Source organism: Neodiprion fabricii, chromosome 3 (genome assembly GCF_021155785.1).
Source record: "Neodiprion fabricii isolate iyNeoFabr1 chromosome 3, iyNeoFabr1.1, whole genome shotgun sequence".
Lineage (NCBI taxonomy): Eukaryota > Metazoa > Arthropoda > Insecta > Hymenoptera > Diprionidae > Neodiprion > Neodiprion fabricii.
The window spans coordinates 10,306,569-10,319,357 of record NC_060241.1 but is presented as its reverse complement, the minus strand read 5'-3'; the positions used below and the strand labels follow the sequence as shown (position 1 = coordinate 10,319,357).

The window sequence follows — 12,789 nt, the reverse complement described above, 5'->3', positions numbered from 1 at the left end:
TATCACGTTATCAACGCCTTGTTTTCCTACGACTTGATGATGTGTACTTAATGATGGAGGTGGTGGATATCTTAGATTAGGTAATATTATACGATTATTTGTAGACACTGAAAAATTATTCGGATTTTGCCCATTTGACATCACATTGCCTGTATTTGCAACTTGCGAACTGTTATGGCTATAATTCTGATAATTGCACTGAAATTGTGGACCAATTTGGTTATTAGCGGGTTGATAATTTATATATTGACTATCATTATAGTTATACGTTGTATTTCTAAAATTTTGAGATTGAGTCATCGGATTACTGCTATTTTGACGTTTTTCATTCTCTCGCTCTTGATATGTACTGTCCAATTGTGATAATGTCTGTTGTATTTGTTTGGTATCAGAACAGTTTACTGTTGTTAATATATCACGCATTCTGTTTGGCAATTGTTGAATAATAGTGTAATTAACTTCAAAAACATCTAATTTCGGAGTAATATATTTGGCTTCGACAATTTGCTTGAAAAAATACATTTGTAACGATCCATCTTGTGATTTGTATTTTCGAGGACTCCACCTATTTTTTGCCTTAACTTGTATGGGGATTGATAAGAGTACAATTTCGAAATTTTCAGATGAGTTGAAAAATTAACGACAGAGCCAGGAATCGAACCTGGTATCTAGAGATGCTTTACCAGAGACTTACTCCACTAGACCACCTAGCCGCTCTGACTACAGTGTCGTTAATTTCTCTCATCACCTGTATTTCGAAGATTGTTGTTTTCGTGTGCCATTGAATATGTTTACATATTAGAGATTTGAGATTCGTCGCGAGGAGACACAATTTTGACATGTGTGTAAAGCTTGTTGGTATGCGTACACATGTGTTATACGTGGATATTTATGTGAATTGAATTTAATTCACTTACCACTTAAACGGCCCTGCCGTTTTATTATTGTTGATATGAAATACAACATATTATACTTTATGGGAATAGAGTAAAATTTTTCCAGAAATATTCGTTTAAACGCATCATAACTTTCAATCTGCTATTTGATCAAACTCCACCATAACTTAGCTCTGCCTTTCAATTTATTCTCTATAATTCCTAATTTCCATTGACCAACAATATTTTTTAAATTAAAATAGCTTTCCATGTTACCTAGGAATTCTATTGGATTTGAACTCTCTTCGTCAAAAAATTCCGGAATATTTAAATCGATATGTGTCATTTGCAAACTAGCTACCAATCCACTCACCAACGTTTCATCATTATTCACTGTTTGTGCCTGTCGAGGACGAATCGTTTCGAGCATTTCCCGCTGTTCTTGATTTTGAGTCTTCAATATTTGAATTTCTCGGGCTAATTCGTCATTTCGCGTTTGTTGATTTTGTAACTGTGCCACACATTCCTTTATACTAGAAAGACTCGCTAACTCTTCCTTAAGACGTTCCAACTGTTCTTCCATGTTCATATTTATTGTGCGTTTTTGTGTACTTGACTTTGTCTCTTTCTTTGTTGTTATTGGTGAATGTACAATTTTGGACCTAATTTGAATAGTTGAACGGTTAGCCATCAATATATATTACATCTATTTTACATGACCTTATTGCTCTTCATGCTGTATAATTATCATAACACAAAATTTACAAATATATGAAAAAGATAAAAGGACTTTTGTTCGGGCGCCAATTTTGTAACGAATTTCTTGTTTTGCCAACCCAAGTGCTATAAACGCATCATGGGGAAGGAGATCTTATAATGATATGAATGGTTAGACAGATAAAAATTGGCTAGGAATCGTGGTGAAAGATGAAATAAAATAAAATAATAATAAATACTTAAAAATGACGCTTATCTTTTGGAGGTGTCATATGATAAAAATAAATGTTTTTCCGTTCTATTGATTCGTCAGTCCTTATATAATGTTTATTGTCATCAATCTGATCATTGGTGTCAGAATTTTGTCACTTTCCCAACAGGGTTCGCAAATATTACAAAAGAAAAACAAATAAATAAATAATTAAAATTCTGTCTTGATTCGGTCTTCACATTTATGACAGATGTTGATGATTTGATGGATACTGACCGACTGACCATTCTCGCAGCCTCGCGATTATCGACACCACACGTATATGTGTGAACTTATACGTGTGATGTTCTTACAGCTTATTGCAAAAAAGCATATGACTGAAAAACTGAGATGTAACTTTTCCCCCGCGTAACGACCATCTCTGGTCTCTTCTCTTTTTTTCCTTGGTGAAGGGTGATTTTCTGAAGAGAGGAAGTGGAAGTGGAAGACTAAAGCGCCATGGATCTGTTAGATATGGTACAATTGACAGCTTTTTCACTAAAAAGTCAAAATCAGTATCTGAGGAACTAGCTGGGTCATCTTCTTCGATGCCTTCTATTTCTTCGGAACAGGATAGTCACGCACCCATTGATGCTGATGCCGGACTTGTTAGTATTGGTTGCGGATCGTCTGACTCTGCTGTCGAAAAGAAAGACGAACCCCGGGCACAGTTTCAGTTTTCATCAGATATCAGTTGCTACATAGGACATACTAACGTTATAGATGATTTTATTAAAGCTATGCTACTCGAGCGACACTGGACACCGCCTCCAAATTATCATTTTCCTTACTGTGTCGTTCCAAGAAAGGGAAAGAGACAAAGAAGTATGCCCAGAGATCGCATCTGGAAAAATTTCACTGGCTTGTGCTGTCTCACAATGATCGGGGACCTTATTGTAAATACTGTGTTCTTTTCGCTAGATCTTCGGTTGGTGGTCTTTTGGGTCATGAGACATAAATACTCCTACACAACGTTTAGTTAAAGGACCCTTGAAAGCTTTCGACGACCTGCTTGGCGAAAAAGGAGCACTTTTAACTCATCAGCGAAACCAGTACCATCAACGGGCTGTTGAAGCTGGAAAGGACTTTCTTTTAACTTATCACCAACCTGCCCTCGATGTCGCTAATCGAGTCTTGTTGAAATATAAATTGAACGTCGATATTAGTTGTATGTACATATATTCTGTTTATGTCTAAAGGTAAGAGTAGGTATAGTACGTATGTGTGTGTATGCGTGTAGGCTGAGCAGTAGCGTACCGGCAGGTAGATCGGCTCAGTGCGTATTGCGAGTTAGCTCTGAATGCAGCGTTTGCTGGATAGCCAACATTTGTGTACTTAAAATAATATTAGTAAAGATCCGGTTCTTAATTAAAATAAACTGCAGTATAAATAAATAAAATATCCTGTGTACATTTTTCATTTTACTTCCACAACTTATATCAGGTTATGGGCCCAGTTACGAAGGTTTAACGCGAAAAGTCAGTGATTAGCTCATCGACGCTTTATTCAAAAGTGAAAAACCAATATGGTAGCCAGTACGTCGTTGAGCGGGCTTCAGACAATTGAAAAGTTGAAAGGCCGCGAAAAGTATGATGAGTGGGCAGTGGCAATGGAAGCTTACTTGACTCACGAAGATTTGTGGGATTTTATTAATCCCGACGATGCAGCGGCAGTTCCTACCGACCCCCAGAAAGATAAGAAAACTCGCGCCAAAATCATTCTTGGGGTCAAGCGGCAGATATATGGACACGTAAGAGATTTGAATACGGCCCGTGATGTGTGGTTGGCTCTAAAGAAAACCTATGCAGATACAGCAGTGACCAGGGGTCTGCAACTGATAAAGTTGGTTACAGACACGTAGCTTGAAAATTGTTCGTCCGAAGAAAATTATATTGATACAATTGTATCGGCCGCTCACCAGTTGAAGAGCGTCGGCTTGGAGTTCCCGGACAAAGTAATAGGAGCAATTCTGTTGAATGGTCTTCCTGAAGTATACAAACCCATGGTCATGGCTCTGGAAAGTTCCAAGGTCGATCTAAAGACAGACTTGGTGAAGACAAAGATTTTACAAGACGTTAAGTGGTTTTCAACGGAACAAAACAATGACTTGGTATTCTTTTCGCGCGCAAACGCTGGATACAAACAAAACAAAGGTAGAAGAGGCGTTCAGAGAGGCAGATCATCGTTAATTTGCTATAGATGTAACCGTCCTGGACATTACGCAAGGAATTGTCATCGAGTTATTGGTAATAGCAGCAACGGGAGTCAAAACAATAACAACAACGGTAACAACAGGAGAGATGGGTCTGGTGCCATGGCAGTTCAAGGCGGTGATGAAGAAGACGAGTACGAAAGCGCCGAGATTGGGTATGCGAGTGTGTCGCTGATAGCGATGGGCACATGTAGTAGCGACTCATGGATGATAGACTCAGCTTCTTCGAGGCATATGTATAATAATAGAGGTATGTTCGAGAATATGCGTGATTCGAAAATCAAAATAATAATAGTAGCGAATAAACAGAAGCTCAAGGTATGCGGAGAGGGCGATGTAAATCTGTATACGCACCATAATAATAAGAGAGTATTAATTAAATTAAAGAATGTTTTGTATTCATCAGAGTTGGCTTCGAATTTATTATCCGTAGGTGTAATGACAAAATCGGGTTGGAATATTGATTTCAAAGAGAAAGATTGTAAGATTTTTAATAAGCGTTCAGATATTGTTATTGTCGGAAATAAAAGTAAAAACGGTGTGTATGTCTTAGATATTAAGAATGATAAAATAAATAGTTCTAAATCTATTTTCAGTTGCCCTGCAGTAGTGAAGAAGGTTCAAAGTAAAGGAGAAAGTTTGGAATTATGGCATCGGAGAATGGCTCATTTAAATGTTGATGCTTTGAAAAAATTGTTAAGTAATTATGTAGATATTCAAGTAGTAAATGATAAAAAAATTTTCTGTGAAATTTATCCAATAGCCAAGCATCCAAGACATTGTTTTAAATCCAGTTTTAATAGAGCCAGTAAAAAATTAGAGTTAATCCATTCAGACGTCTGCCAAGTTCCAACTTTGTCTTATGATGGACACAAATATTTTTTAACTTTTGTAGATGATAACAGTCGAAAATCGGTAACTTATTTCCTTAAATCCAAAGATCAAGTTACTAATATGTATTTGCAATTTAAATCTTCAGTTGAAAATGAAACGAGTAGTAAAATTATTAATCTGAGAATAGATAACGGTACTGAGTATTTAAATAAACAATTTAAGGATATTTGTATTAAGGGGTTAGGTGGGTTTCAAAAGCTCAAAATAGGTACATTTTTATGAATTTTTTTTTACTTAATCAACAGAATATTTCATTCCATCAATTTAACACATAAAATATACATATTTTATAAGTAGTTTGTGAAATTTTCATTGAAAAATATTGAAAATTAAGGCGTGGACACGTCGTCTGCTATGACCCTTCAAAAAAAAGTTCTCTCGGCGTAGTCAGGATAACTCATGACAGATTCATCTGAAATGCAAAAACCAAAAATTTTCTGATAGTAGATGTTTAAAACTCGTACTTGGACGAAGGAAAAAAAAAAAATTACATTTTTGGCGGCGTTGAAAACAAAAAACCCTTATTTTGAGTAAAATTTGCACCCTTCATGGCCTTGAAAAATTACTTGGAATAGAAAAAAAAAAATTCCTTCGTTCAAGTACGAGATAATGTTATTTTAAAGAAGTGTGCAAAATTTGAAAGAGATCGGTTCATAAGTTTTCGAGAAATCGTGACTACCGATTTCAAAAATGTAGTTTCGAGAAAAACGCGATTGAAGATTTACATTCAAATAACATGTAAATAATCGTACTTACACCGTATAATGATGCAAACCCATGTTTTTTCCACGTGCCATCACCTGACACGGTAACATCTATCGTATCTTCAACATTATTTTCATCACACGTTAATTTTTTTTCTTGATTTGCAGCAGACAACAAAATTGATTCGGCAACAGTTATGACGCACTCATGTAATTTATTAACATAAAAATTGTACGTTGATGCATTCAAGAATTAGGAACTTATATCCATCAAACCACAGAATTTCTTACATCCGGCAAGCCCTAAGCCTAGTATTCGCATCACAAAAATAAACGAACAATAGCTAAGCAGCTGCCTCGATATATCTGCCTCTATATACCTGCGTCACGCTCGGTTATAGCCTGATGGGTGAAACATCCAAAGGCTATATCTTTTAGAATATGACTCGGATCGTTTTAAAATTTTAAAGAAATATTCTCAACATATTCAATTATAAGATAAGCAAAAAAAAAAAAAATTCGATTTTTTAAGATTTTGAAACCCACCTAACCCCTTAAAGCAGGAATAAATATTCAAACAACGATTCCAGGTAATCCTCAGCAAAACGGCCGAGCGTAAAGGCTAAATCGTACGTTACTAGATAAAGCTCGTTGCATGTTGATGGATGCGAATTTGTCAAGTAAATTTTGGAAAGATGCCGTAGCGACGGCCGCTTATTTACATAATAGATCCCCTAACGCGGCACTTGAATGGAAAACTCCCGAAGAACTTTGGAGTTGTAAACTTCCGGACTTAACGAGCGTTAAAATTTTTGGTTGTGAAGCGTTCGCTCGAGTGCCGTCGGAGAAAAGAAAAAAATTAGATCCTCAATCTGTAGAATGCAAATTTATAGGTTATTGCCCGAGTCAAAGAGGTTTTAGACTTTGGGATATTGTAAATAAAAAAATTTTAGTAAGTAGGGATGTAATATTTGTTGAAAAATCTGTAAATTCTAAATGTTCTGTTGATAATGTTCAAAATAATTCTAAAAATATCGCTTTACTACCTATTCAAGAAAAGTCAGAAACGATTGATCAACCGAATCTCGAACGAAATCGAAATCGCGATTGTGATGTATTCACCTATGATAGTATTAATACCCATAGGTGAATACGTGCGATACGGCTAGTAGCGCACTCGCTACTCTAAGACAGCGCTCTCACGTTAGGCAGTTGCGTACTGACCCCAGGCCAGTACACAGGCGCTCCGGCACCGCCGTAACAGAACTGTGGTTAGGTAAATCTGGCATAAGTAACAAGACAGTGTTGATTACTTACCCTACCCATACCTAACAGCGATAACGTGGACGAGATGGGTGCCGATGAACAGGCTAAACAACCGACTGAACCTGTAAGTGGAAGAACATCTACTAGAGATAAAAAACGTCCAGAATATTTACAAGATTACGTTACAAATTTTTCTTCGACGTCTAGTTCAAATCCATTTTCAGCGAATAGTACTTTAAAAACAAATCAATCAATTGATAGTAATAATTCTTTTGATGATTATCAAATGGTCCAAATCGATTCCACTCCTGCAACATACCGAGAAGCGATCGAGAGTCCTGAAAAATCTTCCTGGATCCAAGCGATGGATAAGGAGATGAGCTCGATGAATAAAAATAATACTTGGACACTTGTAGACTTGCCTATCGATCGAGAACCAATAACTTGCAAGTGGGTCTATAAGAAAAAGGTTGATGAAAGGGGTAATGCTTTCTGTAAAGCGAGACTCGTCGCTCGCGGTTTCGACCAAGTTCCAGGAATAGACTACAGCGAAACGTATTCGCCAGTAGTGCGCTATACGACTCTACGCGTGTTGTTCGCCTATGCAGCTAGAAAACGTTTGGATACTTTTCATTTCGATGTGGAATCTGCATATCTTCACGGTGAGTTGGATGAAGAGATTTATTTAACTCAGCCGGAAGGCTATGAACCACAGGGTATTGAAGGAATATTCTATCTATTAAACAAGGCACTCTACGGTTTAAAACAAAGTGGCCGAGCATGGAATAAAAAGATAGATGGTGATTTAAAATTGATGAATATGACGCAGTCCAGGCAAGATCCATGCGTATATTTTTATATCGATGAAAATATCATTTCAATTACAGTTATTTATGTCGACGACATTCTTACGTTCACAAATAGTATATATTGCGTAAAAATTCTTTTTGACAATTTATCTAAAAAATATTCCATGAGGAATTTAGGTGAAGCGAAGAGATTCTTAGGAGTAAATATAAGTCGCGATAAAGAAAACGGTTGGATAAGCTTAGATCAGGGAATCAGGATTTGTTTGGCTATAGCGATGCTAGCTATAATCAAAGTCTGCAAGATCCGAGACCAGTCGTGGCTTATGTTTTTATTATGCAAGGAGGCGCAGTCAGCTGGCGTTCCACAAGAAAAACTTGAAGCAGTATTTCGTCGGAAGAAGCAGAATTTGTAGCAATGTCAGATGGAACCCAAGAAATCATTTGGTTGAGAGAATTGACCATTGAATTAAACATCATATCAAATAGTCCTATCCATTTAAAATCTGATTGTCGACCAGCGATTGATCATATCAAAAACGCGAATTATAGTTGTAAAACTAAACACATAAATGTAAGAATGTCTTTTGTCAGAGATCATGTACTTCAAAAAACTATCACATTAGATTTTGTCCCAACGAACGAAATGGCAGCTGATGCGATAACAAAAGCTGTAAGAATTAATAAGTTAAATTTTTTCACCACCCATACAGGTTTATGTTGAAAAAATAAAAAAAAATATTTTTTTTTAACTTTTCATGTAAATACATTTTTTTGTAATATATATATATTGTTACAAAGGGTGAAATCACCCGTTTTGCCCCCTCTTTAATGATCTAGTAGTCAGCATAGATAAAAGACGTTTATAAACCTCTTATGTCTTTCAAAAGAATAAGGTTGCTGCGTCAACCAACATTATTGCAAAAACAGTCTTGTTTCAGACTTTAAACGAGAAACACATATCACTTTGTAGAGCAGAATCAGAGAGACTGGGACTCCTGGATCCCTTTCTTCCTCTTATCTTACAGATCTGCGATTCACGAGACGACGAAGCAGACGCCAGCCCTCATGCTTACTGGACGAAATCTTCGACTTCCGTCAGATTTAGAGAAAGGCCCTGTTCCTGTGCAAAGACAGCATCAAACAGATTATGCCTTTTTATTACAACAACGTTTAGAAGAAATTCATCATTTTGCTAGAAGTAGAATTTCTATGGCTTCAGATGAATTGAAAACTCGTTATGATATTCGAGCCAGAGATTTAAAATTTAATCCTGGAGATTCTGTCTGGCTCTTTCAACCTCGAAGACAGAAAGGACGATGTCCAAAGCTACAAAGAAATTGGGAAGGCCCTTACTTAGTGGTTAACCGGATAAGTGATGTTGTTTATAGAATCCGAAGATCTCCTCATTCGCGTCAGAAAGTGGTTCACTTGGATCGTCTTGCTCCTTTTGAAGAGGATCAACCTGGAACAGTCTCTCCAAGACCAGGAACATCCTTCGAGGTTAGATCTTCAAACGAACACCCTTGACGACTGTGATCGATTTGGCCTTCTTTACAGTCGGTCATCGATTGGGAGAAGAATTTACCTTTCGGAATTCATTTGAGTAAAACTCGACCGCTTACGATTATTATTAAAGGAAATATCGGATGCGAAAAAACAACTTTCACCAAGAGGTTTTTAGCAGATCGCCAGGTCTGTACACTTTTAGAACCTCTTGAGGAATATCGAAATGTAGCTGGAATTAATCTTCTAGATTTGATGTATCAAGACCCAGATCGTTATTGCTATTCTTTTCAGCATTTTGCTCAAATGGTTATGTTAGATAGACATCTGCAGACGACTTCATTACCTGTAAAGGTGATGAAAAGATCGATATTCAGTAGCAATTGTTTTGTGGAAGCTCGCCGAAGGTTAGGTAATTTTCGCGACTTCGAATCTCATTTATTGATGAAAAATTTCGATCTTCTCATTCGCTCGTCTGAGCTCAGAGTAGATTTGATTGTTTATTTGCGAGTTTCCCCAGAAACTTCTTTTGCTCGAGTAAGTTTCCGTTCCCGTGAGGAGGAATCGAGTATTTCTTTAGAGCTACTCAGAACTATTCATGAGGTTCATGAAGATTGGCTAGTAAAACAAACCTTTTCTTATTTATCGGCTCCTCTCTTGGTTATAAATGCAGAAGCTACAGCCGATCAAGTTTTTAAAGATTTTTGTACTTCTATGATGTGCGGGGGTTAATTCAGACTTGAATAATGAAGAAGTATTCTTAATTAAGAGAAAGACGAAAAACAAAGTTTAATTTTCTTTATTAGAACAAGAAAAAAAAAGGAACAAATAGTGAAAACGGGAGGTTACATATAAAAAAAAAAAAGTCAATTTTCAAAAATTTGTTCTGCTATAATCTTAAGAGCAGACTTGACTTCTGCGCAATCGTTGCAACCTTCGGTAGATCTTGTTACACATAATTTCTTCCTGCATTCGCGGCAGGCTTTGCTTTTTCCCGCGAAGGTCAAATGCGTTTTTTTGTGTTCATGGAAGTTCTTCATGTCCGCGCTGAAATAAATCAGCCACGAGGAACTTATATATTTTTAACTAAAAATTTGCGTGAGAACTTACCGAGTAACCCAACAGTTTAAGCACACTAGCCCCATTTTGTGCTTCTCTCGGATGGTCTCACCTCGACCACATTTTAGAGTCCTCCATTGGTTTTCGAAATAAATTTTAAATTCTTGCTGCGTCATATTTTTGACGGTCTCCCACGAATAGTTTGAAGTGATTACACCCGCATTGATGAAAGCAGAAACGGGGAAAGTCTTTATGATTGACATTTTGTTCAACTGACTAAGACTGTCTTCGATGAGGACTTTTCTTATAATGATTTGTTATTTCTGGGTTGCTTATCAATTTGAAATTTGTTTTCTTCGGTTGTTTCTTTCTAGAAACTTCTTCTCTGGAATCGAGTTTTGGGTCGGACAGGCTTTGGTTTTTTTTGAAATGTGAATAGAGCCACGATTATTTTTTAAGGTCGATGAGCGATTGCTTGATTTTCACATTTTATTAACCTTAAGTGTCAGTTTTTGTGAGTACTTTTTCAGGTTACTTGACACAGCCTTTTCCCATCCAATTTTTCCCCGATTCCTGAAAATGACTTAACGTGATCTTATTTTGAAGAAGGACGCAGAAATGATTCAGATAAGATCGTTTCTTTTCTTTTAAATACATATTTAATTTATTGTATTTGTGTATTCTCCCAAATTCACTTGGTGGATTTGAATTGTTATACCACCACTCACATTTGTCCTCCAAACTCTAGGGTGTGCTGTTTCTCAAGAAGTCCTGGATTCAGTCACCCATTCCTTTTCCCTGTATCCTGTGCCGGTTCTCAGAAGGAATCAGCCTTTACGTTGCCTAGGACCCAGAGTTTTCCAGTTATGGTTTCCCGCCTCGTCGTACTCATCTGTGTTTGATTCACCGGACTATTTTCCCCGAAGAGGAATGAATTTTCTTTTCGACGACGATCCGGATGATTTTGATGTCTTCAAATTCATGAAGATACACAACACGCAATAACACTAACCTTTGTAAAAACAAGGCACATAAATTTTTGAAGTTATTTAACGCTTAACTATCTCCTCAAGGTTTTCTGTGGTTTACCTTGAGACTGTGGGCAAATGCCAGATAGTAAAAAAAGGGAGTCCTTAAATTTTTAGAGCCACAGCTCCAACTCACCTTTGAGCACTGACTACTAGACTATTTTTATAATTGTTTTATCTTTATCGAGTCGGGACGACTCTTTTCCTCGAGGGGGAGTAGTGTTACAAAGGGTAAAATCACCCGTTTTGCCCCCTCTTTAATGATCTAGTAGTCAGCATAGATAAAAGACGTTTATAAACCTCTTATGTCTTTGAAAAGAATAAGGTTGCTGCGCCAACCGACATTATTGTAAAAACAGTCTTGTTTCAGACTTTAAATGAGAAACACGTATCTTGCATTAAAGCATTTTTCACAACATTTTATTCACGCTCTTGATTTCTTTTGACTTGATAATTAAACTCGTGGATCCATATTTATTTTCCGTAACGTCAAAGTACGTTACAATATATATATATATATATATATTGTAACCAGATATTTTTATATTTGAGGGTAAAAACGATATAACGATAATTGGTTACCCTACGGCGCAGTCGCTAACCTAAATAATTAGATAGAGAGAGATACTAAGGGAGAAAGATACGATTGTTGGGCGCCAGACGCACATGCGTCAAAAATAGATAATTAGAGAAAAAGACAAAGGTAAAGGTAAAGGTACTAGATAAAGGTAAGGTCAGGTTCTACGACGGTTTTGCACAGTTCGCTAAGAGAGACAAGATAATGGTAGAGGGGCGGAGTCGAATCCAATAGATAAAATAAGAAACAGGTGAAGCAGGAATAATGTTAAATATATTAAGCAAGAAGCGATAAGTTTAATGACAAGCAAGCAGCTGAAGAGATTGAGATACAATTACGATAAATGCGATAATTAACAATATTTACAGCCAGAGAAAGGTTAAGCGAGAGAGTTAACAATTAACGGAACGTTTTCCGAATGATCGGCAAATATGCGCAAGCTCGCGATACTAACGGTAATGATTAACACGGTTTTATGATAGATAGGCAGAACAGAAAAAGATGTACTGTACTTGAATTAAGCGGTAAGCAACTGAATCATAAAATATAAGAAGCGATTATAAACACATGCAAAATACAACAATTGTAATGGTTATCACATTACCAGAATGATCAGAAATAGGCAGACAGGGAATTATGAATTACAAGCTAAATTCAAGCGACAGGTCAAGTAGAAAATTAGCATAAAATATAGGTATTAACAGATAATACGTAGTCTCTAGTTTGCGGTAAGTGCGAGAGAAAAAGAGATAATATTCGGTACGATAGAAGGTAATTCAAGATAAGGCAAACAATATTCAAGATAATTAACATGCAACGTACAGCAAACCAAATAGACTACGGACAACTACGATCAGCGATATTAGCGAAGAAAATAGTGAAAAAGATGTTATGC

The 12,789-nt window shown here is 36.6% G+C and overlaps 1 long non-coding RNA gene across 1 annotated transcript; it reads right to left on the bottom strand.

The window, feature by feature from the left end:
- Nucleotides 1-358: 358 nt before the first annotated feature.
- Nucleotides 359-11,085, bottom strand: LOC124177302. Its single transcript, XR_006869582.1, has 3 exons — nucleotides 11,018-11,085; nucleotides 9,343-9,344; nucleotides 359-369 (listed from the first exon to the last, which is right to left on the bottom strand). It is a non-coding gene; the product is annotated as an uncharacterized LOC124177302 (long non-coding RNA).
- Nucleotides 11,086-12,789: the final 1,704 nt, after the last annotated feature.